The sequence below is a fragment of the Bubalus bubalis genome, chromosome 4 (assembly GCF_019923935.1).
Source record: "Bubalus bubalis isolate 160015118507 breed Murrah chromosome 4, NDDB_SH_1, whole genome shotgun sequence".
Taxonomy (NCBI): Eukaryota; Metazoa; Chordata; class Mammalia; order Artiodactyla; family Bovidae; genus Bubalus; species Bubalus bubalis.
Genome location: NC_059160.1, coordinates 146,506,651 through 146,533,525, shown reverse-complemented (window position 1 = coordinate 146,533,525; position 26,875 = coordinate 146,506,651). Strand labels below are relative to the sequence as shown.

Here is a 26,875-nt window from a genome sequence, read left to right as displayed (position 1 = left end):
GCAGTCACAGACACAAGTTCCTCAGGTCCCCATGAGGCAAGTGGAGTCCACCGTGCATGCTCAGTCACTCAGTCGTGTCCAACTCTTTGTGACCCTATGGACTGTAACCTGCCAGGCTCCTCTGTCCATGGAATTTTCTAGGCAAGAATAGGTTGCCATTTCCTCCTCCAGGGCAACCCAGAGATGGAACCTGTGTTCCATCTCTGGAACACAGATGGAACACAGAGATGTGTTCCATCTCTGGGTTGGGAACCTTCCCAACCCAGAGATGGAACCTGTGTATCCTGTGTCTCTTGCATTGGCAGATGCGTTCTTCAACATGAGCCCCCTGGGAAGCTCAGAGCTGACCTTACTCCCTCTGTTTTCACAGAAGACAGGACCACAAGCCAGGCCACACAGGGCCAGGAGAATACAAATCCTGTGGCATCCCACCTGAGATGGGGGAGTGATCCCACAGGTCACTTGGGGACAGAGCAGGGACAAACAGAGCCCAATAAACAGAGGGCAGGGCTGGCCGGAAACCACTCTTCCATGCTGCGTGGCCAGAGAGCACTTAGCCTGCTGCCCTCCCGGCTGCCAGGGCTGGGATGACATTTGGGAGAAGAATCTGCCTTCCTGGCTCCCCCGACCAGGGGCTCCCTGGGCTGCCTCTGCCCTTGGCCCACCCAGGCTCCAACTGCTGGGGCTCAGAGCCTATTAGTCTATACCACCAGACCCTAAGTGGGTTGTGCTAAGGAAGGTCTGATGTCAGGGCCCTCCACCCTAGAGTCAGCCCCCATTCCTCATCAACAAGGCCTGGGCCCAGATCACCTCTTCTTGAACTTGAAGTAGGTATGAATCAGCTGAAGAGACCTTGTGTAGACTCTGATGCGGGAGATCTGGGGTAGGGCTGAGACTTTACTTTTCTAACAAGCTCCCAGGGGATGCGGGTCCAGGCACCACACTTTGAATAGCAGAGCTCTAACAGGTTCCCTCTCTGCTCCAGCTTCCCCCCACTCTTCACCCAGCCCCAGCTTCCCAGAGAATCAGCATCACAGAGAGGAGATACGTCATGTAGAATAAAAAGAAATCTTTTCAAAAGTGGTCCCGGGGGGTGGGGAGGTGGGGAGTAGAGGTCAAAAAGAAGAGAGCCTGGGGACAATAGTGAATAGAGTTGGGATTATTTCCTGAACTCTGACTCCTCGTGGGAACGGGGTTATGAAAAGCTTTTCTTAAAATGGTTATTATTTAGTGGGCTGTCCAAAATAAACACACACATGCACTGCACGGAGCCAGGCAGGAAGTGAGAAACATCTGGGAGACATCTGTCTCCCGGAGCACAGGGAGGAGGGTTGGGGAGGGCAAGAGGGAGCTGGAGACAGTCTATGTGCCGTGGTCACCCACAGGCACACGCTGCCACGGTAGCAAGCCCCGAGTCGGCTGGCCAACGTGGAGTGTCACACACACGCGCACACGGGCAGTCCCAGTGACCCGCAGGATCCTGAGTCACAGTGGGACTGAGAACACAGGCTCTCGGAAGCGGACATCCTTGCTCTCAACATCCGGCTGCCCTCCTCCCCACTCTGGGATGTTATTATATTGATGACTTGCCCCTCTGAGTATGTAAGCTGAGTGTTTTCCTTCCACCTGCTCCCTGGTTATCCTAGAAAAGCAGCCGCAGGAGTCAGACAGAGCCTGGAGATGGCGTCAGGAGAGTGGGGGGCCACCCTGCTCTGCTTTGAGCAGGGGTATGAACAGGGGTGACTCTTGAGGCTCCTCCAGGTCTCAGTTTCCTCTGGAAAATGAGAGATGTGATTCTCCCGCCTGGCTCACTGGAGAGAGAACATTAGAGAACATCCATCCAGCTATTTACTTTGAGCCAGAAAACTGCCCGGTGCTGGGTATCATTTTAAGAGATTAAGATTCAAAGTTCAGCATCCACGTTTAGGGTGTAGCCATAATGCCTGAGTGGTCCCAGGGCAGGAAGCCAGGCTACAGGGACAGACTTGCCACACTCTGTGAAGGCTGGGCTCAGACACTCCTGCTGATGGGGCACTGGGCCCCCCTTTACTGTTTCTGTACAGGGAGTGATGTGTGGAGGAGACTTGGAGGGCAGGGACCTTGCCTGTGCAATTCTTGTCCCCAAAGATGCCTGGCCTACTGCTGGCCACAGCAGAATAGCGGAGGGTAAACAAACGTGGAATTGTGAAAAGAACACAGACTCTGGAGACAGACACACCCAAGGGCAGATCCTGATCACACTAGCTGTGTGACCTTGGGCAAGCTGCTTCACCTCTCTGGGCCTCCGTGTCCTAACTACAAATTGGGAAGAGCAATGCTTAGCTCCAAGGGCTAAGCAGCATGACATGTCCAGCAATTGACACAGTATCTGGTGCTTGATTTGCACCCAACAAATGTTATTATTACAAGGCACAGGAGAAGTTGCCCCACGTGATCAGCATTGCCATGGTTATTATTTCCCTCTCTGTTGCAGAAAGCCCTGAGATAAGCAGGGAGCCTTCCAGTCCACCACAGACTCTCTGGTCCTCTTGGCTTGGCCATTCAGGTGGGGTGGTCTGTGAGGAGCCCCTCGGGGGAGCAGGGAAGGGGACCAGCCCTGACTGAGTGCCTACTGGACAAATGGATCTTCCCAGAACCTTCAGAGCTGTGCTATCCAACACGGCTGCCTCATGTGGCTATTGAATCTTGAATTAATTAAAATGAAAAATCCAGTTCCTAAGTTGCACAGCCATAATTCCAGTGCTCAACAGCCACCTGCAGCTGTGCTACTGTCCTGGACAGTAGAGAACATCCCACCCTGCAGGAAGGTCCGCTGGACAGCGCTGCTCTAGAGGAGGGTGTGAGGGTGCCCTGCACAGACAGGGAAACCCAGCTTGAAGCCCAGGCCCTTCCTGCTCGGCCGAGGGCTGTCTCCCCAGGCTCCTCAGTGGAAGGGCTGTATCCTCATGAGGTGCTCCACAGTCCCATCTGCTGCTCTGCTGCTGGTAGGGCCAAGCCCAGGGCAGAGCGGGTAGCACACATGGCCAGCTCTCCCTCTCCCAGGCCTCCCTGAGGTGCTGTGTGTGTGTAAAGAGGGGCGGGGGTTCCGGGAGCCCCTAAGAGCTCAGATCCAGGGGTCTGCAGGGAACAGACATGGCAGGAGGGGGCTGCAGGCACTCGTGACCTGTAGGCTAAAGCCCCAGCCCTCTTCCGGGGGCAGAGGTCTCATGGGAGACAATGGATATACAAGGGCCTGAGAGGCATTCTCGCCATGCCCCAGCAGCAAAGCTGGTGCCCGCACATTTCATCTGTCACTCTCAGGGCGTGGGCCGGGCAGATAGCAGGCCCTCTGCACTCACCCCTAGCACCCCAGGCAGAAGAGGGGGTGTCCCAACCAGATGATGCAGGAACCAGATGAAGATACTATCGCCCCTCAGAAGCCCAGGGTGGTCTCCCCTCTCCCTCATCAGGCCTCCTCTTGTGGCAGCAGTAACTCGGGGACCTCGCAGCACCTCTGCATCAATTTCACTTGTCTCTGGCCTTGTCACGTGGGGCACCCTGAGCCTCTGTGCCCTCATCGGCACCAAGGTGATCATCTCGCCTGTAGCAGGATCAGATGAGCTCCTGTGTGTGAGCACCAAGCACAGGGCCTGGCACATGGTCAGGGAGGCCACATGGGAAGGAAGACAGGGAGGGACAAGACCAAACTGGCCCCCTGAACTGGGTCCTCCCCAGTCTATTCTACGGGGATGGCGCTGGCTGTGGTTAGTCCAGGAAGAAGGTGCTTGAGACCTCAGCGAAGCAGATAAGCGTGATGGGCTTCTCTGCAGCCTCCTGGAGCACCAGACCCCCTGTGAGCATTCCACTAGTGCCAGGGACTCCCGGGCACTCCTCTCTGGGCTGTAACCCAGGCCAGCCCCACATCCTCTCTGGGCTGTAATCTCACTGGAGGTGAGGTACAGGATAACACGGCAGTGGCCTGGGCTCGGATTATGCCCATTGTTAGAAGTTTGCTATTAAGACTAACCTGGCTTTAACCCACTCTAACGGCCCAGGAGCACCATGATGATGTTGTGTCCTTGGTCGGCACTTGAAGACTCTGGGCCTGGACTTGGGCAATGGTAATGGGAGGTTCCTTCTAGCTCTGACAGCCTGTGATTTAAAGATAGAGATCTCCTGGGGAGGTGCCAGGCTAAGAAGAAGATGGGCCTCTGGCTTGGTGCCAGTTACTACTGTTACCATTCAAGTCCAGCCCATGTTCAAGGGACAAAGCCAGATATACCCAATAAGCACGCTTCCCCTCTTTCCCGGCCTCCCCCCACTCAGATAATATGGGGCTCCCTGCAAGGTGCTCAGCAGGAGGCGGTCAGGGTGGGGAAGGACAGCAAGGCCACCCTCAAGGGCATCTCTAGGGCTCACATGCTCTCTGTGGCCTCTGGCTCATTTCCTGCACAGATCAGGTCACTGGGGCCAGCACGAACCTTGGTCGTGGTCAGCCACCAGGTTCCATGACAGAGCTGGTTCTCTGACTCCAGAGGGCTGAGCTGCAGTACAGATGTGGAATGTCTGAGGAAGGCTTTGAGGAAGGCTTCAAAAGCCTTTGCAACGAGCCAAGGCAACATGGAGGATATGTGGGGGGACCTCTCACTGCTTCCATGTGGTTGGTAAGTCTCTCTAGGGGGTCCCTTGGGCATCTGTGACCCCTCAGGCTTCTTGGGGAGGCCTGGGAAACCTCTCCCAAGAGCTCTAAGACATAGGCTTTGAGAGCTGTAGAAGGCAGCCAGGTAGAGTGGAGCCAACGGCGGGAGTGTGGTGATTATTGGGGTGGGGTCTGCAGGTGTGCTACTGGAGTATGACATGCTCTGCTTCTCTGAAGATGGAGACAGAGTTCCCACCTAAGGAGGCCTTCAGAAGCAATGGGGTCATTGTACACAGAGAGCACAGAACTGTTACTGCCACACATGGAAGCTACCAAGATGATGGACTCTTAGAAACATCAAGCCTTGAAGCAAAAAAAAAAAAAAAAAATCATAGAATCCCGGACTCCCAGGCTGCTAAGTGAAAAGAAGCCAAGCAGGCCATCCTGAACTCCGCTCCCGGCAGGAATTCCTGCCAAAGGCTTCCCTGACCCTTGGGGCCTAGTTCCAAGGAGCTGCTCCTCTTACTTCTAAGGGCTGTCCAAGGACCCTGCTTCCGTTTCCTCAGCCACAGGTGTCCTCAGGATGGAAGAGCAGCCAGAAATATTAAATATGCCTTCTGCTTTCTCCTGCCGCTAGAGGGGCACTGGGGGACGTACAGGGCAGGCAGGGGCACAGAGGGTGGGTCTTTGTCTTGGTCAGAGAGGAGACAGCCGTCCACCAGGCAGGGAGGAAATCATTGCTGCTGGTATCTGCTTGGCCGTGACCCTAACAGGAAGCGATGGTGTGGGCCCCTCGGAAGGCTGGAGTCTGAGGACACAAAATGCAGACAAGGAATGGAGGCTGGAAGATCCCTGCTCCCATGTTGGAGCCTAGCAGAGGAGGACCACAGGTATGACCATCACCTCCACGGCTGGTTCTTGTGGGCACTGCCCATGCTCTGAGAGCCTTCATTCCTTTCTAGAGTTATTGGGGTCCTGGGGGAAGATAAGACTCAGGGACTCAGGAGGTTACATTAGCAGAGGAACTATTGCTTCCTTAGTGGCAAGTGGCTGGCCCAGGGCCAGAGAGTGGAAGCCAAAGGAGGCAGATTTAGGCTTGATATCAACAGCTGTTCAAGCCATCCCCAAACGTAGCAGGGCACCGGCAGGAGAGTGACGGTGTCACTCGGGGAGAGAAACAGAGGTTGGCACATGAGAAGTACGCTTCATAAGCTCTGGAGCTCTTTGCAGGGGGTGGGGAGTGGGGCAGGGGCAGAGCCTCTGGCAGGGAGGAGAGATGAAGGGGTAGGGACGCAGACTCAGAAGGGACAGAATCTCATGTGCCACCCTCTAGCCCTGTCTGAAGTCCCTGGAGCCCAGCTGCTCCCACCTCCAAGCAGCTCTCGTGGGACAGCTGTTCATTTCTCTAGGAGTCCAAGGTCGGTCTCCCCCCTCGAAGCAGGCAACCCCTGGAGGGCAACTCTACGTACAGGGTGCACCCGTGAAAACAGGGCAGAACCCTGTGAAGCTGACCTGAGAAATCTGGGCTTTGGGCTCCCCCAGGAACCGTCTGGCACTCACGACCACCCATAGCCCAGAAGCCTGCTGCCCACCACCTACCTGAGGAGCCCTGCTCTTGTGCTGCTGAACAGAGAATGGGGTGGGATGGGGTGGAGTCCAGCTTAGCACCAAATACTAGTATTAGCACTGGGAGAGGCATGGCGTACACTTCTGAGCACTAACAATTAATTTACCAGCCCTGAGCTGGACACTCCTCGGGGATCCTCAGTCACCCTCAGGCTCCAATGTGGCAGCAACAGGGATAGTGGGGGTGCGAGTGTAGTGATCAGGCAGCCTGGTGACTCACAGTGGATGGAGGGAGGAGCTCCTCACTGCTCAGCACGATGAGGACTCTCAGTCTGCTGCCCCTTGTCCCACCGCCCTGCTGACAAGACGGCTACAGGCAGCCTCATTCAAGCTGCTGTTGCTTCAGCACCCCTCCCCCATGAGTAGGCTCAACCGGGGCGGGGAAGGGTCTCTGTTGACCCTACATTATGGAAGATGGTTTCCCTTCCCAAGCTGCAGCTAAAACCCACCCTGGTGGTAGTGGTTTAGTTGCTCAGTCATGTATGCCTCTTTGCAACCCCATGGACTCACCAGGTTCCTCTGTCCATGGGATTTCCCAGGCAAGAATACTGGAGTGGGCTGCCATTCCCTTCTCCAGGGGATTTCCCCAACCCAGGGATCAAACCCAGGTCTCCTGCATTGCAGGCAGATTCTTTACTGACTGAGCCACCAGGGAAGCTCAAAACCTACCCTACTACCCCTTAAATCATCACTGCCCTGTGAACCCCAGACTGCTGCGTGTCTGCAAGGTGAGAGGAAGCTCCTCCTGGATTACAGCCATCCTGGAAACAGAGAGTGGGGTTTGGGGTGCCTGGTGGACAGGCCACTCAAATTTGAACCCACCCTCTCCCCTACCAGCGACCATCCAGGGCAGCTCAAGGGCAGGGAAATAAGTTATCAGGTCTTAGTTTCTAAGTCTGAGCTGGAGGAGGCCCAGCTGGAGACTGAAGATGCATGGGGAGGGGAGAGGTAGAGCTGGCAAGGTCAAGGTGGGTAGGGAGCAGGGGTAGTGAAAGAGTGGAGATGCAAAGCCTGGGGTCACTGGAAGCCCAGAGAAGACAAAAGCAGCTGTGGAAGTGACCCACCGGCAGTTTTGCCCCCCTGCTCCCCGGGCAGGGACGAGGAGGGTGTCCGTACCTTTCCGTAGCAGTCAGAACTCTCCACAACAGTCTACCCCTCAGCTTCCTGAGCAGTCCCTTCCCAGGAATCCAAATGGCCCCAAGACTCGGGTTTCCAGCAGGAAGCAGATTTTCCACCTGGGGTGGGGGCCACCGGTGCCGTCTTATTTTTAATGATCACTCTCCTATTTATTTAGTTTCTGAACAGCCCCTGATTTCTGCCTGAGGGAGTTACAGGGCAGTTGGGCTATTTGTGGTGAAGTTAATGAGGCGACGAAGCAGTGGAAGCCAGGTCTCTCCCAGCTCCCTGTGGGAAAAGACAGGAGGCCCCTCCATCCTCAATTACCTGCCCGACAGGGGCCTCTCCCCACCTTCCCCAGCCTAACCAGCTCAGGTTACCTACCCTCCTCCCCCAGCCCCCTTGCCACAAACCAGGGAAATGGACTGGCTGGCGTTTTACAGTTTTCAACTTGCCTTAGGGTAAGCATTAAATGTTTCTTAAGAAAGAAAAAAGGACTTAAGAAGCCCTGGTAAAGATCATTCCTGCTCCCAATAAAGCTGTCCCTTCCTGAACCTATAGGCTGAGTAAGGCTGGAGGCAGGGGCTCCCAACACTCTTGACCCTGTGTCTACTCTGCACCAGCCGCTGCGGACACACCGTGCCTGTTAACAGCTAACATCAAATCTTCACTACTCTCACCCCCGTTTCACAAATAGGAGAACTGGGGCCTCGAGAGGTGAACTAACCACCAAGGTTACATGGCTGGTAAGAGGCAGAACTGGGTTTGCAATCCAGTCTACCAGACTCCAAAGACCCCTGACCACTGAGACAAGATTCCTCTTCTATAAGCTCTCATTTAAACGTTATGACGATGGTTGGATCGTCATTATGGAGTGGATCACTCTTAATTCCATTTCAAGGTTGAAGATGAGTCTCAGATAAGCTAACTTGTTCCAGGGCACATGGATAAGGAGTGGAGAAGGTGGCATTGGAGCCTAGTCTGTTGCCAGAACCTGTCCACACAAGCACAAGTTGTCAGGGTATCCTCAGGGGATGTGTTCACAAAGCTCCCCAAAGCCCCCAAGTTCAGATGCTGGCTACTTGGCCTCTGCCTCGACTCTGAGCTGTGCTGCACCCCATTTGCCCCCACATACCTGCTTCCTCAAGGAAGCCTTCCTGCATCCCAGCCTTGGAGACACTCTTCCTCTGAGCTACAGAAAATGTGAGCTCTCTCTTCCCAGGCATCCATCTTCTTTCCCTAACTGCAATTTTGAGAGCTCCTTGGGGCAGGTTCTGGGTCCACTTAGGCTAGGCACAGAGAAGGGAATTAGAAATAATGGGGGTTTCCCTGTTCTCAGGAGGAGAAATGCAGACCTCTTGAAATCTCCACTGACCTGCAAAGAGCCCCAGGGACCACTGAACCTGGGCCTCACCATCCATCTCCCCAGACTTCCTGCGCACAGAGGAAAAACCAAGGCACAGCTACTGGTGGGAGTGACTGGCGAGTTTAAATGGGGACTTGGGCAGAGGGAGCCCAGCACACTCAGAAGAGGAGACCACTGCCCATCAGGGCGAGGTGGGAGAGACCTGGGCCAGCTCCGAGGAGCTCCGAGAAATGCTTTACGACTTTCTAAGTGGGCAATCCGCTGACAGCTTAACGGCCAGCTCCTCCCAGCCCTGGGCTTCATATTTATGAGCTGAAGGCTCCAAGAGGGGAGGCTCAGGAATCCAGCCCACACCACCCAATCCTCAGTCCTCTGGCTCTGGGGCCAGGAAGCCATAAAAAATGATCTTGCATTGCTTCCCCTCCCCCAGATGGTTTTAGGGGTGTGGGGGAGGGGATGGCAAGTGGAGGCTGGGGGCAGGGAAGGTGTGGGGCCTTTTCCAAAGCCTGCACAAGCAAATACTCATGAAGAGAGAGGGCTGGCCCCTCAGCCTCCTGACACTCCACAGCCCAGGCTCCTGCAGCAGCTGTGCCAGTCCTGGGTTTCCCAGCCTATGCTACTAACAGCTGGCCATCCTTGTATTTAGGGAGCACCTACTCCAAGCCAGGGTATTACCTCCTACATCTCATTCAGTCTTCACAAGAACCCTTGGAGGTCTGACAAGGCTTAGAGAGGCGATGTCTGTGAACCCAGGCCTCTGCTGTCCTCTCCCGTTCCCACTGAGAGAAGGCTGTGTGTCCTCATTCCACATAGGCTGCCTCCCCGGTTTATAGTGGAAGAATGTTAAGGCCCAGAAAGGGAAAGGAACTTGCCCAAGTTCACACAGTGTGTTAGCAGTCAAGTGTAAGCTCCCAAATCCCAGTAAGTGGGCCCACAATGCAGACTCCTGATGCCTGGAAGATGGAATCGCATCTGACTTGCTAGAGGGTGAGATGAGCCCAATCCCTTCTCTTTCTGAATGGTCTCCTTGTCTGGACACTGCTTGATATAACCGGATGCTCTCCAGGGAAGCCCTGGCCAGGGAAGGCTGGGCTTCTGTGATGGTGCTCAGTCATGTCCAACTCTTTGCGACCCCATGGTCTATAGCCGGATAGGCTCCTCTGTCCACAGAATCCTCTATGTAAGAGTACTGGAGTGGATTGCCATTTCCAGGGGATCTTCCTCCAGGGATCAAATCTGGATCTCCTGCATTGTAGGCAGATTCTTCACCGTCTGAGCCACCAGGGAAGCAGGATGCCTCTCCTCTTCAGGCTCAGGCCAGGGGGCCATGCTAGCCTGGCTGTTCTCTGACACCAGTCCCCGGAGCTGGAGGCTGGGCTCTGGGAGCCCTCCAGCACCCTCCCTCTCCTGTCCCTAAGTGTCCTCAGACCCTGTCTGGCCTGGGAAGGGCCAGCGTCTCCCACAGGATGTGGCCGTCTGGCTGGCTGCAGCCTCCACCACATCCCCTCTGGGTATTGTCCAGGCCCAATGCTGAGGAACGTTGACCACGGCAGTGACCCCACCCTCTGTCCCCATCCCGGGCCCTAGCTCGCATACCCCTTCTTTCCACTCAAGTGGGTCACTCCACCCAGAAAAAGCAGTCCTCAGCTCTCCGCTGAGCTGGGTGCTCAGGTTGCAGTGGGGGCTTAGTCAATGGCCGCCACGACCCCAAATGGGTGGCTGCGGGCCTCCTGGTTCCCTCCACCCCCATGCCTTTCTCTCTGCTCTGAGCCCCCTCCCAGGTGGCCCCCCTAGTGAGGGGCTGTCTGCAGATAATCAGGGAACAGATTCGGAAAGCAGGAGAAAAAAAGCACTCAGGCGCCAGACAGGATCCTTATCTTCTGGGGCGGAATGTCAGAGGCAGCGGCAGCAGCAGGGCAGGAGTCCTGCAGCAGAGGGGCCCTGAAGCTGCAGCGGGACGGGGAGGGGCAGGCGCCCTGGGCACTGGGGAGGGAGGGGGCCGTGCGGGTCTGGTCTGGGCCAGCAGAGACGGAATCAACGGGAATCTGGCCTTGCCTGGGAGGAGGTCTAGAACCAAGTATTCCCCCATATAGCCTGGCTCTTAAGCCCTACTTGTTCAGACTGGCCCTGGGTCCTCCCCAAGAGAACAGGGAAGGGGCACTGAGGTGAGTCCCTAGACCCTGCAGCCCAGAACTGGCTGGATCGTAAGACTCCCACCAAGTTCCTGATGGCCATGCCTCGGTGCTCTCCCCTGTAGAATGGGGATTAAAAGCCCCACCGCCTCTTGCACGGCACTACTGGCATCCTCCGTAGACATGTCTGTGGAAACCTGCAAGGGCCATGCGAAAGGGGGCCGTGTTCTGTCTGGTCTCTCCACCCAGGAGGCTTCCCTACTGGTTCTCACACAGCTTGGAAGCCCAAAGAAACCCCACGCAAGAGGTTTTGCTTCTTAGCACTGGCTCCCCACATGCAGCGGTCCCTCTGCTAGAGTGGAAAGCAGCTTTTCTGATGGTGCAATGTTTTCCCAGAGTAGGCCATAAACCAAGTATATAGTACCAAGAAGCCCTGATGGCCTGGCCTGGACTTTCTCCCCTGGGGCTGGGCTAAATCCCAAAGATGAGGCGTCATCTTTGTGGGGCCCCAACGAAGGCCCCTGGAGAAGGGCAATCAGTGGGGTTAAGGGCAGAGACCCTAGCTGTGGGTTCAAATCCAGGCTCTGTCGCATGTCTGGGTAGGTGTGACCCTGGGTAGGTGTCCTCACCATCCAGTCACTACCTTGAGACCTCAGTTTCCTTCTCTGTAAAATGAGGGAGACGTCTTTTTTGCTCTAATATGCTGTAACCTGACACTTGACCCAACAGGTGGGGGTCAGGAAACACTCATACACACATCAGAGAAACATCAAACCAAGTGTGAGCCATCTATCTGGAAACACCGTGGGGCCACCTATGTGCGCTCTGGTCCTAATATCCTGGTGGCCTCAGCCAGAAGTAGTGAGTGAACCAGCCTCCTATTGGGTTCTGGCTAGTCCATCTCCCAGGGTGGGGGCCAGACATGCCAGGGAGTATCCACAAAGAAAGGCTTCTGGCTGGCACTGGGGATTAAAGGCACGCTCCCCTGTGTACTCCTGACCCCAGCCCCAGGAGGGCCTGGCTGGCCTGTCCCCCAGCTGTCATCTTCAGGACCGGGTCCTCATTAGCTGCTGCGGCAGCTGGGGGTGGGGTGGGGTAGGGGGCAGGCCAAGAGCTAAAGCCAGTTTGGGACAATGCCCGCCTTTGGGGTTGGAGTGAGTGATGGACAAGGGAGGGGGAAGGGGAGGCACAAAGGCACAGCCAGTGGGAGGGGCGAAGGTGAGAGCTGGCTGGAGCCCCAGCATTTTCCCGGCTGTTATTCTGGGCAACTTTTTATTTATTCAGAGGCTGGGGATGCGGCTTAGCATCTGTCAACTCAATATTTATTGCCAGCACATTGGCCTTGTACCACGGACCCCATGACAAGGCCACCGCAGGACCTTCTCCCCACATCTCCCCCTGCCAGGGCGCATGAACACCTGCAAGGAAAAGCTGAAGGGCAGCACCTTCCCAAGAGACCACCTTTTCCAATTCTTTTGGTTCACTTTTGGGGAAACTGAGGCCCAGAGGGAAAAGCAGCCTTGCTCAAGGGCACAGGGCACTCTGGTACCTGATCCTTGGTCTGTCAGCTTTCACGCCACCAGAACAAGCAAACACCACTGGATTAAAAACACCACGGACCACTGAGATGCCACAGCACCCTGCCCTGCTCTCCAGCCCCCCTCCAGGTGCAGGCAGAGCAGAGAAGAATCTTTGGCGCAAGGTCACAGCTTTGCTTTTTTGAGGTACTCAAACCCCCCACCCCCGCCTCAGTTTCTTCCCCTGCGTAAGCAAGGTGATCACACCCACCTCACAGAGCAGCTGGGAAGACTGCATGGAAAAAACCCCGGAAATGTTTAAGTGCTGTGCAACTGGAATTTGTTTATTGATTTAGATGCTGCATAGTCTGGGCTGAGAAGAAGGGAGGCAGGATGGCCATGGGGGAGGGGTGGTGTCTGTCCGTGGCCACCAAACCCCTTCCTTATCCCAGTCTTTGAGGCAAGAAGGGAGGCGGCTGACACGTCAACAGCAAGAGCAACCAATGGAAGACACATAAATGACCCAGAGCAGACCTGTGGGCACCAGTTGGCAGAACGGGTGTGGACATGACATTCCCTCCCCACCCCCCAGCAGCCATGAGGTCAGCTTGCAGAGTGGTGGCACCTCCCCCACCCATCGCGTGGAGCCCAGAGGAGCATGGCACTGCCAGGGCTGGGGCGGGCGCCAGCTTGGATTCCCTGGGTTCCTCCTTCCTCCTGCACCCCCTCTGCAGTAGCTTCTCCTCCTCCAGCCCCGCTTGATTGCGTCCCAGAGCATTTCCCCCACGAACACAAGATTGCTGCTTCTCATATAACACATAAGCTGTGGTGTGAACTTCTGGTAAATGAAGATCTTATTTAAAACTGTGTGCTATCAGGGGAGAGGAAGAGACAGGTTCCAACACAGCTCAGCCGAAATCTTGCCAGGAAAAGGAGGTGGGACAGTGCAGAGAGCCACCAGTCGCTCCCGGGAAGTCACTGGAGAGGGGCTGTGGGGCCCCCGGCAGTGCTCCCAACTCATCCACGAGGGTCAAGCAGGGTCATCACTTTCTTTATCTGTGCAGGAGGGTAGGACAAGGAGCTGACCCCCACTGGAGGTTTGGAAGAAAGTGCGGCTTAACCTTGCAGGGCTTTTCAAGAATCGCGGACCTTTGGATCCGGGAGGCCTCGGAGAAAATACGGTTCTGAGACCTTTACATTACCAATACAACAGAACCAATGGAATTGCTTTTAAAGCACAAAATGGCCAGGCCAGATTCTAAGTCCAGTTAAGTCAGAATTTCTGGGTGAGAACCAGGCAGCAGTGATCCCACTGATCAGCCAAGGCTAAGAACCAGCAGGTTCTTCTCTTTTTAACAAGAGGTGTGCATCTGAATCACCTGGGGTGCTCTGTCTAAATTCATGTGCCCAGACTTCCTGAGCCAGCGCCACTAGGGGCAAAGGCCACATGTGTAAATTTTGAAAAAAACCTCTAGGCGATTCTTAGGTACAACCCCAGTTATTCGTTCACTGGGCACCTGGACATCCGGGGAAAAAAACCTCTAGGCGATTCTTAGGTACAACCCCAGTTATTCGTTCACTGGGCACCTGGACATCCAGGGTGCAGTCTGTGCCGGGCACTGTCCCGGATCTGGAGGGCACAGTACCCAGAGAGTGGCACGGCCCTCCCCTCATGGAGTTGACATGCTGGGGGGATGCCAGACGATGAATCAGCAAGCATATAAGTGCATACACAAAACCTAATTCCCAGTGGTAACAAGCACTAAGAAAAAGTAAACGAGGCAGAGCAGCGGCAGTGCGGAAGGACCGTCTGAGCAAGGGATATCCCAGCTGGGACCCAGATAACAGGAAGGAGCACACCACGTGGATGTCAGTGGCGAGAGTACCCTGTACAAAGGGATGTCAACTGACGTGGGAGCTGCGTCTCCTGTCAGCTGCAGACCCACACTCTCATCAAAACCCCTGTTTACATGACCTGTTTAGACAGGAAATGCTGAGGGGAGGCTCGTGGTGTCACAACTGGCCTCTTTGGGTTCACAGGAAATTCAGCAGGTGGCTGGAGTGGACAGATTTTAGAAAACGTACACCTGAAAGCTGACAGGGTCCTCTGAGTTCCCTGGTCCGGCCCCCTTAGTTGACAGATGGGGAAACTGTGGCTTAGCGAGAGGTAGCAACTGGTGTGGTATCTCAGTTCACAAAGGGTTAAACGGGACCGTGACTCCAACATGAGTCACTGTCAGGCCCAGAGTCCACCCTTCCCCCCAATTCCCTGCTGCTCTTTTTCTCTGTTATCAACAACCTGTGTGTTCCAGCCGCAGTACAAGGTCATGACACACTTTGGGTTGGGGGGAGAGGGTCAGGTAGGTGGGGTGGGCTTGGGGGGTAGGAAAGTGGACCCCCCCATTGTCTCTCTGAGGGTAGGGAGGTCCTTCCTCCCACACCAGGAAGCCCATCAAAAGGTCAGAAAGAATGGTGCCAGATAAGGCGGTGGAATTTGGAATTTAGAATTTAGTGGGATCTGGAATTTCCCTTATGTGGAAGGCTGATCTCTGCTGTCCACCCTTGGTGAACATACAAGGGAAGATACAGTATATCCCGGGCAGTGGGTGGGTAGCCCAGGCACTCAGGATCAGAGGCGGGATGTCGAGGGAAGGGCAACATGGGCAGAGAGAAGGTGGCTGGCTGTTTCTGGAACATCCCTGCCCTGGAGAGGCAAGCTGGGTCACCGAGTCACTCTGTGGACACAGCACTGAAAGCAGCCACTGCTTGTTCTTGCTCAGCCCTCATTCCCACCTTTGAAAGGCCAGGGCCTGTGTCAGCAGCTTCCCTCCCAGCCCATGCAGTGAGAAGTGAGGAGAGTTCCTGTTTCCTGAACAGCTTGTACCCACTACCCTCTTGGGCCAACTAGAGCTAAAGCACTGATGTTGTTATTTAGTTGCTAAGTCATGTCTGACTCTTTACGACTCTATGGACTGCAATGGTTAGATAGCATCACCGACTCAAAGGACATGAGCAAACTCCGGGAGATAGTGAAGGACCAGTGGCATGCTGCTAAAGCCCTGATAGCTCCTCTTGATCTCCTGCTGAATTTCCTGGGCTAAAACCTGGAGGTAAGACAGGTTTTTGCCCTGGAAGGACAATCTAGAAGAATCTAGAATGCCTGTTAATTTTTCTCAGCCATGTTAAGAGTGGAGAAGGGCTGGTAAGGGTGGAAAATCAGGCAGCAACCAAGCCAGTCCAGAGATGACATGGGCATGTTAACCCCCTCCCTCTGCCTCAGATCCCCCAGCTGTAAGCCGGGGGTGCAAGCACTCAGCCGGATGACATCCTGGGGTTGTTGAGAAGCTCAGCTTCGTTTGTGAAGGTGCTTTTTGCATGCAGTGCTCCACACCTGTGGGCAATGGACACCATATTGACATGTGGTGGGCTGGAGAGCCGAAAATAGCACACGACTGATTCACACCACCAGCTCCTGCTCAAGCTAAGGGGACGCTGGGCCCTCATGAGACCCTTTCTAAGGTCTACCAGGCTGTGGTTCCTAGGACTGCACCCTCCCTGAAAGCACTACAATTCCTGGAAAGGAGCCTTGGAAAAGAAGTCCAGGGCAGTGAGATAGAGATGCCCAAGTACCTGGAAACTTTCAGCCAGCTTTCTTCAGCAGTGATCAGGGTGCCTGAGGGCTTGGGCAGCCGCTCTGGTCCAGTAGCTGTGATGAGGAGATGGGAGGATGGTTTGCTTCTGGCTCCCAGCAGCCCCTTTCCCTGGAGAGGCCAGACTCTCTGCTGGCCTTGCCCTTCCCTCTGCAAGCACCCAGGGTGGGGCAGAGGAACATGCTGTCAAGGGCATAATAAACGACTTATTGATTGGCAAGCAGAGTTCTTAGGGCTTGGACCATGACCTTCCGGCAAATTACCCCCTCCACTGCCTGCCCAAAGCCCCTCCTGCTCTGCAGAGACTGACGTCTGGCTTGGCCCCTTCCCCCTAGACCACTGGACCTGCAGGGGCCTAAGGAGCACAGACAACCCCCTGCAGGCTCCTCCCCATGCTACCATATGAACATATGACTATATGGTGCATGGGGAGGAACATGTAAGAAAAGCCCTTTTAGTGAGGCCAGAATCACATGGCTGGAAGATTCTGTATTTCACAAAGCAGCTCCAAGTTCTGTCCACTCACCAATCACTCCCCAAATTATCATCAAGCAGCCAGCACTCACTGGGACATCCAGGGAAGTACCCAAAGGATAAAACCTGGACCCAGCCCTGGAAAGTGGATACAGAGAGGGATCCTGGAAGAAGCACTAGACTTGGAGTCCAGAGGCTAAGGTTAGATCTAGACTAGGCTCTGACTCCAAAGCTGGGAGATTAGCAGGGATCACCTCACTTCTGCAAGCCCCATTTTGCTCCTTTGCTAGGGTCTTCCTCCCAGAGACGTTCAGTTCAGTTACTCAGTCGTGTCCAACTCTTTGCAACCCCATTGACTGCAGCACACCAGGCTTCCCTGTCCATCACCATCTCCTGGAGCTTGCTCAAACTCATGTCCATCGAGTCGGTGATACCATCCAACTATCTCATCCTCTGTCATCCCCTTTTCCTCCTGCCTTCAATCTTTAAGAACTAAATAGCCCAATGGGTTCAAATTGGCCAATATGGGCATAAGAGCAGGCCCAAGAGCAGGAGGGAGGCCGGGGGTCCAGAGGGCCTGAAACACACATGATGGGCAGTGGAGAGTATGTGGATGGGACCCTCACAGGTAAAGGAAACAACAAATTAAGCAACCACCTCTGCATCTTCCACAGCTCTGAATCTGGAGGTGTACAGTACAGAATGGAGTGTGTGTGCATGCACAGGTATGTCACAAGGGACTGGAAAGGAGGATCTAATACCCACCTGAGCCCCAAGGAGCAAGGTACAGAGCCTTATGTAAGTAGATAATAAATAACATATTCCACATTATGCAAAGCCCTTTGCATACATGAATAATTATGATGTTGGTCCCACCTCCTGCCTGTGTAGCCAATGGTGTAGGATTTATTATCCCCCATTCAGTAGAAGAGGAAAGTGAGTCCCAGGTGGCTGCAGGACCACATGGAGCCAGGAGTCACAATTCAGGCGACTTCTGGGTCCTGCCCCTCTCCTCTCTATCTTCCTCGAAAACAGCACAGGAAATCTGTCTCCCCACGCAGGGATCACTGCCCAGATCTTTAAGCAGACCAGAACTGGGCATTTGATGAGCAAACAGAACATTGTCAAGAAGCCATGAAAAAAGGAGAAAAGAGGTCTGGGTCCAGCCTGGTCTTATACCTACTTCTTTCTTACATGAAAGGTAGCGGCCTTTAGATACTATTTTGTGGTTTGCTTCTTTGACTTTTACTTGTCAGTATGTCCTAGGAATCTCACCATCTCAGTTCTTAGAGAGTTTTAGGATCACTTTTCACAGCTGCATAGTACTCCAACGTGTGGTTGTATCATAGTTTATTCAGCTCCTCTACCAGCGTGTTCAGGTTACTTCCTATATTTTGGAATTACAAATAATGCTGTAATCATTCACCATGAGCATAAGTATTTTTATATTGATAAAAGTGTACTTTAAGGGCAGATTTCTAGAAGTAGGACTGTTCGGCCAAAAAATAAAGCATATATGAAGTTTGTCGAGTATTGCTGTATTAGCTCTCCAAAGGACTGTACCAATTTGCATTTCCAACAGCAGTGTCTGAAGGTGCCTGTTCCCCACTGCCTCACCAGTGGAATGTTTGGTCACAATTTTTAATTTTTTCTAGTCTTGTAAGAAGTGGTATCTCAGAGTTGTTTTAATTTGCTTCTAAATATGAATGAGTTGTAACATCTTTTTTCATGTGTTTGAGTGTCACTGTTAATATCTTATTTTGTGAATTATCTGTTCATGTCTTTTCCCACTTTTTAAAAAACTTATTTTTATTTATTTTTATTGCACCTGGCCTTAGTTGTGAGATCTTTAGTTGTAGAATGTGGGATCTAGTTCCCTGACCATGCATCAAACCTGCGCCCCCAATGTTGGGAGTCAGCCGCTGCAATACCAGGGAAGTCCCCTTTTCCTACTTTATAATCAAGTTTTTTGGTCCTCAATACTTAAGAGTGTTTTAATGTATTAGGGATATTAGTCTTTTGTCTGTGGCATATATTATGAACATTTCCTCCTCATTTGTCAAATATTTGTATTTGACTTTCCTTAGTACTCTTGCCTGGAAAATCCCATGGGCGGAAGAGCCTGGTAGGCTGCAGTCCACGGGGTCACGAAGAGTCGGACACGACTGAGCGACTTGACTTTCACTTTTCACCTTCATGCATTGGAGAAGGAAATGGCAACCCACTCCAGTGTTTTTGCCTGGAGAATCCCAGGGACGGGGGAGCCTGGTGGGCTGCCACCTATGGGGTCACACAGAGTCAGACACGACTGAAGCGACTTAGCAGCAGCAGCAGCAGGGTGCTTTATTGTAAATTTTTAAAATTTTTTATATAATAAAAATTAGCAAGTTTTAATTTTATTGTCTCTGGATTTTGAGTCATAGAAAGCCTTCCCCTACCCCAACACTGGGCTTCCCGGGTGGCTCAGTGGTAAAGAATCTGCCTGCCAACACAGGAGATGCAGTTTCAACCCCTGGGTGGGGAAAATCCCTGGAGGAGGGCGTGGCAACCCATTCCAGTATTCTTGCCTGGAGAATCCCCACGGGCAGAGGAGCCTGGCAGGCAACAGTCCATACGGTCAAAAAGAGTCAGGCACAACTGAGTATGCACGCATCCATACACCTCAACATTAAAGAGAATTCACCTGAGTTTCCATCTAGTACTACCTGTATGATACCTCTGTTTACATTTAGATTCCTAATCCATTTAAAGTTTGTTTTTCTGTTTGGTGTAAAATATGAATCAAAGATTATCATTTTCTAAATGGCAACTCAGTTGTCCAAGCAGCATTTATTTAGAAGTCTGTCTTTAGCCCGGTGATCTGGGATGTCACCTCTGTATATACTATATTTTCATATGCATACGGGTCTAATTCTGGGCTTTCTCTTATTTTCAACTGGTTTATCTGCCAATTCAGGCAACCAGTTTCACATTATTTTAATTATACAGGGATTACAGTATGTTTCAATATCAGTAGGGATAGTTTTACTTCTTTATCCATTCTTGGGCCTCTAATTGATCTCTCTTGTTTAATTACATTGGCTAATACTTATAGCAGTGTTGGATGTAAGAAAAATGGTGGGTGTCCATGTTTTATACTGATCTTAATCGAAATGGTTTTAGTGTTTTCTCATTAAACAAGATACTGGCTTTAGGATCAGGATATATATATATGGGTCCTCCCTGGTGGCTCAGTGGTAAAGAATCCACCTGTAATGCAGGAGACATGGGTTTGATCCCTGGGTGGGGAAGATCCCCTAGAGAAGGGAATAGCAACCTACTCCAGTATTCTTGCCTGGGAAATCCCATGGACAGAAGCCTGGCAGGCCACAGTATATGAGGCTGCAAAAGAGTAGGATACAACTTAGCTAAACAACAGCAACATATCAGTATATATTATACTAAAAACTATTCTTTCATTCCGATTTTCTTGAATGTTTATATCATGAATAAGTGTTGAATTTTGTCCAAGGCATTTTCAGCATTTATAGATATAATCACATGATTTTGTTTCCTTAGATTCATTAATATGGTATACGATACTAATTTGGCACATGTTATTAATATTAATGGATTAGTCTTGAACCAACTTTGCTCTTCTAGAATAAAAAAGATTTAGTCATTATATATCATTTTCTTCAAAAAGCCTGGAATTGGATACCAATGACGACAGCTACCACTTATTGAACGCTTTCTCTGTCCTCTACACGGATTATTGTCTGATTTGATCCTCAGGATATTGATGTGAACCCGTTTATCATTCAGTGATAAGTGAATGAATTGCTTTATCATTCCCATTTCATAGATGAGGAAACTGGGGCCAACATTGGTGAAGCTGCCTTACCAACATCACACAGCTAGCAAATAAGAGAGACAGGATTGAATTTTGGGTCTCAGTGATTACAAAGGTCATAGCAATACATGGGTAGCATTATTTAGCTGTTATTTAGATACAATTAAAATGCTTAATATTTGATAAGGTGTTAGAAGAGGAACACCTCTGTAGGAATTGGGGGGAGGGTCTGCCCCTACTTACCTGAACCCTGAGCTGCCCTCCTCAGTCTATTCCGCCTGAGCTCAGCAGAGGAAAGATGTGAGAGGCTGTGAGGACCGCTCCTGCAGGCTGCCCCCAGGCCAGGCGGCAGCCCTCAAGGACTGCCTAGTCCCCTTCCAACCTCAGCCTGGCTCAGTCCCAGCATTTATGTCTCAGGCTCTGGACAGTGTGGAAACAACTTGGAGAATGAAGACGGGTCCAGAAAGGTGGTGGGCTATGAGGGAACAAAGTGTAGGGAAGAAAACTAACCTCCACTCTCTGCTGGTCCTGCCTGCCCTGTTTTCTAAGAACAGGCAGTCAGCCGAGGGATTATGTAACTTCTGGTGGGCATGGCAGATGGCGTGCTGGCTCGGACACATCAAACCCAGCACTGACACTAACCTTCCCTGACGTGGAACCCCAGCCTCCCCTTCTCTGGGGTGTGGAGCAGAGAGGGATGGGAAGCGACCCAAACTCTTGTCATCCAGCTCAACAGCCAGGGCCAGCCAGGCCACAGGGAGAAACCAGGGCCCACCCGCAGCAGGAGGTTCCAGCCAGGGAAGTGGAAACATGGGCCCTCTCCTACCTGCCCCACAGTGAGCAGCTCCCAGGACATACTGCACAGCTAACCCTAACCCTAACCCTAACCCTACTCAGATCAGCAACCCCTGGGGTTTGGAGAAGTTTCCAAAGCACCTGTCCAGGCATTTTCTCCCTGAGCTCTGCCTGGCATTCAGCTTCTTTTATTCCTTTTGCTGATGGGTAAACTGAGGCTCAGAGTGGGCAAGTGATTTGGTTGTCACACAAAGAGAGAGTTGGTCTCAGGGCTGTAGCTTACAGACTCCTAGTCCAGTGCTCTTTCCAAATGCATATGACAATGTAGGCTTCCCCTCTTGATGTAACCCCCAGGCAGATCATCAGGTCACCCTGTGGGCCATCCTGAACCTTAAGTCTAATACTTGGTGTGTCAATAGGGTAATATTGGAAAGAAAGGAGGGGTGTAATCAGTGGTTTGCAGATTGCTTTCCTCCCAGGTAGAAACAAAAAGGAGCCGACCTTTACTGACCATGCCCCATCTCATTTCATCCCCCCAACAGCAACCAATCAGGCCCCAGTTCACAGTGAGGCGAGGCAGGCTCGGGGAGTTATAGTTAGTTGTTGGAGCCAGGACTTGAACTCAGTCTACTGATTCTAGGGCAGACCATCTTCCACTGGACAGATGAAGACACTGAAGCCCAGAGAGGGAATGGGATTAGCTCAATGACACACAGCAGATTAGCTGCATGGCTAGGATTAGAATCCAGGTTTCCTGATCCTCAACTGTGAGTTCTTTTTGTATGTATGCGTCTGTACAGAGCCGGGTGCACCAGCAGGAAAAGGTGGGGCCAGATTAGATGTGTGGATCAGCTCTGGCGATCTCGTGCTGCCAGGCAGGAGTTCCAGATCAGTGTTGGGGACTCCTGGCAAGAGCCAGCGGGTGCCCAGCTGTGAGGGCGGCAGTGGGGCTCGGACTACTGCTGCCTCGGCTAAGCGCCTGGGGGTATTTAATCTCCCAGGGATGCTCTCTGAATGTTAACACTGGATGTAGTGCTGGGGGAGCCTGCCTTAGCCAGACTCTGCAGCCAAAACTGCTCCCCTGCATCAAACCCAGCTCCTGCCAAGATGCTGGTGGCAGCTGTTCTGGAGGGCTGAGGTCTTTGGGCAGACTCTGCCAACAAACTTTCAGATATACTGTCTCAGCCCTTGCCTACTCCCAGGTCTCAGGACCAGTGTATCTGGAATGGACATTGTCTTGAGCCGCTAGACAGCAAGGTAGAGGGGAATGATCAATGGGCTTGGGGCTGCAAACTGGAAACAAACATCTTCAAAGGGCCTGGACCAGCCAGATGGGCCTCGTGAAGGCCACCTTGCAGGTAAATACGGTGTCCACCTGCCAGTCTGCTTCCTCTGAGCACAGGCACAAAGGGCACGCGACTGCAGTCCTTGATCAGTTCTTTGTGGCTCCACTGGATTTCATGAATAAATTCTTTCCTACCTCAGGGTTCTGACCACTGAAGACTTGGCTCTGATTTCCATGGTACCCCGTGCACAGTATGTGGTCAAAGATGGAAAGCAGGAGAAAATGAAGGGAGAGAAGCAGGCAAAGCGGGGGTGTGGTGGGGGCTATAAGCCAAGCAGTGAGACTCTTCTAAAACAAGAGCAAGTCCAACGTGTGGCGGGGAGTGAGCCACAGCAACCTCCTGAGCGAGGAAGGCCTGCACGAATTCCTCCTTCATCTGCCCTGCAAGTGTTTATCAAGCTCTCTCTTTGCGCCTGGGATGGTGCTGTGTACCAGGGACATGTGACTGAGCAAAATCAGCCAAATCATACCCAGTCTCCCTAGGCACGGAGTGTTACAGCTGCTCTCCCATCACCTCGTTGTTTCAACCTCATCCTGCCTCCACTCACGGACCCTGCCTGCTCACCCCCAGGGCCCTGGCTTGAATGACAAGGAAAACGAAAGGTGGGAAGCTGCTCCATAAGGCATTCCCCGCTCTACCCCGTGTCACACCTGAGTCCCGTCTCTGAGTCTCACTCTGTCCTGCAGAGTGTCACAGAATGAGCAAAGGTGGGATGGGGAGGGAGCCAGGAACAGCATTCCTAGAACCCCCACTCAACTTCTTGTAAGCTCTTCATCCTCCATGGGTGCCCAGGCCCAGGCTGGGCAGGCGGGCGCCTCTGATCACATTACAGAGCTGCCTGCCTTCAGCTCCATCTCCTGATGCCAGTAATGCCTCTAGATGCTACTCAAGGCCTCTGGGGGTTGCAGGCTCCTGGGTGATCTCAACAGAAGACGTTCCTCCCAGACCTTAGGGATATCTCTTGATATCCACCAGGCCTAGGTAGGTCTCAGGGACAGAAAAGGCGGCCTCCTTCTTCTTGCCCCTCTCCCTGACTCTCTGGCCTACTGGGAAACTGCCACCAGGAACTCTCTGACCCCTGCTTTCCTGCCCAGAGATGTACAGGGAGAGAAGCAGGGCCCAGGCCCAGCCAGGGGGCAACCAGACTGGGGGCGGGCGGGGGGTGGGGTGGGGGAGGCAAGCAGGAGGGAGGCCATGGGAAATCAATGGAACCTGCTGTGTGCCAGGGCCACATGTCTATCTCACGTCACATCACCATCCCGGGAAGGCAGGGGGGTCATCCCCACCCCACAGATGGGGATACTAGGGTACACGGAGATTCAGCCACACAGCCCTGCCACTCAGTAAGAGTCAAATCCTTCTAATTCCAAAGCCTTGGCTCTTTCCACCAGGAAGGGACCCCTGGCTCCCGAAGTCTTGTTTTATCAGATGATCAGATGGCTGAATTCAAAATCCATTTCATGGGTGGATATGTCAGACGTTCCCACCCCACGCTTCAATATACACACCCTGTACCAAGAATGCCCTTTTTGTTCACCTGAGCTCTGCTTATCCTTCAAGGCCAGTTAAGTACCACCCTTCCCTCCTCCAGGAAGCCTTCCTTAACCAACCACCTAGCTCCACAAGAGCCTTCTCTCAACACCTGAAGGACTTCCTGTTGTATCACTCGATACTTGGCACCAACAGCAATGAGGAGAAGGAGGACAGTGAGTGCTATTGAGTGCTTTAGAATGTGCAGAGCACTTGCATACATCATTTCATTCATCCCCACAAGGATCTGATGAGATTGGCACTGTTATCACTCCTCCTTTACAAATGAAGAAACTAAAGCTCAGAGAGGGTAGGTAACTTGCTCCAGGATACACAGCCAAATGCCAGAATAGCCAGGATGTGAACCCAAGTAGTCTGACTGCACAGCCCACCCTCTAAACATCATGCCAGACCCCACTCCAGCACCACAAGCCTGGCACATGACTCACGATTCAGGAAGCAACACAAATCAATCCAAGGGTCAGGCCAGTGCTTTGCCCACCTCTGACCCAGTACCTCCTCATATCAAATGAACATCCATGTGTACCAAGTTTTAGGGCTGAGTGTATTTGTGTTCCAATGCCTGGTGTGGGGACAGGATTCTTAATCCCCCAATCCTGAGTTCAACGACACTCCACCCCTGGAAATGAAACAGTGAGTTGGATGGCCAGGTCTGGACAGTGTCTGCCTACCACACCCCACACAGGGCCTCCCTGAGCCTTGGTGGGGATATCAGGGTGGGGGGAGCAAGTACCTCTTTGTTCATATGCTCAGGGTGCCTTTGCCAGTGGAGGCCTTCTCTGCCTCCCCAGCCCTGCTTAGCATCTGGGGTTCTCTATCTATGAGGCAGGAGATGCTTATGAAACAGGAAAAAGGGACTGAGGTCCCAGAGGGTGATTTATAGCTTTAGAGAGAGAGAGACCCAGGGCTGCATAATGCTCACAAGGGCATTCTAGTCAATATATTGACTTTCGAGAGGGGCCTCTGTAAACACAGTGGTTCTGGGCCTTGGTTACCTCTGTCTCTTGCTGGGGCCTCTTCAGATGGAACCAGACCAAAAATCCTAGAGCCCTTAAGGATGGCTCATCCTTCCACCTTTCCCGCATCCTGAATTTACAGAGGGGACCCAGAGAAGGAAATCACTTGCCTAAGGTCACACAGCAGAGAAAGAGCAAAAGCCAGAACCTCCCAACTCCCAGGGCAGGAGTTGCCCAGGTTCAGGCCCTGAACCTCCTGGCCTTCTGGAGGGGGTCGTCTCTGGCATCGCAGGGCTGTGCCTGAGTGCTCCCTGAGCTCATTGTGTGCCAGGCCCTGGGCTAAGTGGTTTATCATATATGAGGTCATGTGAGCCCCAAAACAACCCTGTGAGGACAAAACTATCATTACCCCCATTTTATAGGTGAGGAAACTGAGGCAAAGAAGAGTTCGGTGAGCTGCCCAAGGCCATAGGGTTAGTAAGGGCAATGCTGGCAATATTAATCTACTCAGAAGCTCAGTTGGCCACACCACGCACCTGCAGCTGAGGTCCTGAGGGTCCTCTGTGAGGAGAGGGTTGGAGGGGCTGGGGGTTCCTAGAGGTGTTGACAGCTGAGCTTGTCCTCTCCAGCTAGCTCATGGCAGTAGCTGGGCTGAGGATTCTGTCCTTCACTTGTACTCCACTCTGTGTTCTCTGGTGGGGGCCTGGCAGAAGGCAACACAGTATACCTTCCCACACCTCCGTCCCCAGCGGAATCCCTATCATTGCTTAAAAAGTGTTTTCTGGGCTCACTCCATCTTCAAGAACCACAGAGAGCAAATCAAAGAATAAGAAATATTTTCCTCTCAAGTGCCAGCCCCAAGCTGCAACTACTCAGAGGTAGTTGAGAGAGGCACCACCCCTTCAGCTGAACCTGGGAGGGCCAGGATGGAAATACGGCAGAAAGCTGGCCCACCAAGGACTGGTGTCCACACAGGGTGGAGCCCTTGCAGATGCTGGCAGGACCAACTTCTCAAGATTTGGATAAGTCTCAGGTGGGCACCCCTGTCCCCATCTTGTCTCCTCTTCAGCAATGCTCTTAGAAAGACCTGAAAAAGAGCGTCAAGGGTCTCTCTTTTGAGACCTTGACTCTCAAAAGAGAGTCAAGGGTCTCTCGCATCACCCTCTCCAGGAAGCCCCAAGGCTCTCTTCCCCGAAGAGACAGCTGACCCTGGGACAACACGGCCTTGAACTGTGCGGGTCCACGTAAAAGTAGGTATTTTTTCAATGACCGTGGTACCCATCTTTTCATTTTATAGATGTTTAAGCTTGGGGATGAGTTTATGTTTGATTAGAGATTACAATATGTGAAATCAAAAGAACTGTTTTGAGTCCTGATTCTATCCAAACCATTTCAGCTTCCTGCTCTTGGGTGAGTCATTTGTCAATTTCTTTATTTTTGAGGCTGATGTAGCAAAGACATTTTCAACTGCTAGGGAGTCAGCGCCCCTGACCCCCACATTATTCAAAGGTCAGCTGCAGTGTCATTGGCCTCATTTGCCACAGAGGCTGTTGGAATGTCACTTACCAATCTTGGAGTGGACATCAGCATCCCTCACACATGGTAACCACCTTGAGGGCTAGGGCCAGGGCTGCTCTGGTTCTGAGCCAGGTCTGAAGTGCACATCCTAAGTGGCACCCGCCTCCCAATGGGGTTCTTACAAGGACAAACTGAGGTCTTACATATGAGAGGGTTTTATAATCTGTTAAACAATAAGTTCATCGGTGGGACTATGATTTTCCTAAAGGTCTCTCTAGTCTACAACAGCACACCTTACCCTAGAGTTAAGGATGGCAGGGGAGCCCTGTGTGACCAAGGAAATGAGGAACAGTGGAGTCCAGGGCTCATGTATGTGTC

At 52.6% G+C, this 26,875-nt stretch overlaps 1 protein-coding gene across 2 annotated transcripts in view; it reads right to left on the bottom strand.

Annotated features, from left to right (window-relative positions):
• The window catches only part of UNC5B (unc-5 netrin receptor B), a 92,374-nt gene that overhangs the window by 58,390 nt on the left and 7,109 nt on the right, over positions 1-26,875 (bottom strand). The window lies entirely within an intron of this gene.